The sequence below is a fragment of the Lipotes vexillifer genome, unplaced genomic scaffold, assembly GCF_000442215.2.
Source record: "Lipotes vexillifer unplaced genomic scaffold, Lipotes_vexillifer_v1.1 scaffold1411, whole genome shotgun sequence".
Classification (NCBI taxonomy): domain Eukaryota; kingdom Metazoa; phylum Chordata; class Mammalia; order Artiodactyla; family Lipotidae; genus Lipotes; species Lipotes vexillifer.
This window is the reverse complement of record NW_006798086.1, coordinates 31,640-32,190: the sequence shown is the minus strand read 5'-3', so window position 1 is coordinate 32,190 and position 551 is coordinate 31,640.

The window sequence follows — 551 nt, the reverse complement described above, 5'->3', positions numbered from 1 at the left end:
GGAAAGAGCTGGGAAGGAGGAGGCGGTCGTGGAGCCCGAGAAGGCTGGGTTACGTGACGCCTGGTGCTGTCCTTCCGAAAGAGAAGGGCGGAGCTGAGCTCTCCGCAGTACCATGGAGAGCGGCGGGCCGTCCTCAGACTGGGATACTGGTGGGCGCAGCCCCTCCCCGTCGGGATGCTGCGCAGCGAGGTGTGTTTCTGCCTTTGCTCCGTCCCCTTGCTGTGGGAGCCCGATCCTGGGGGCGGGGACCTAACGCAAGTGCTTCTAACTTGTCACCACCCACCCTCCCCCACGGGGGGGTGTGGGGGGGGAGAGAGAGAGAGAGAGAGAGGAACCAGACAACCACGTAGCCTACTGAGCATGCCCAGGCCCCTGCTAGACCCACGGAAAGCTGTGTGGAGATTCCACTTCTCCGGGGTTTAGTCGTGATTGGGAGAGGGTATCTGAGAGTGTTCCAGGGCCAAGAGGAAGGGGCCAAGGAGTCGGTGATTAAGATGAGCTCTGGCTTTACTTGCGCACTTAGATCTCCGGCTTGGAACCCTTGAAAAGCT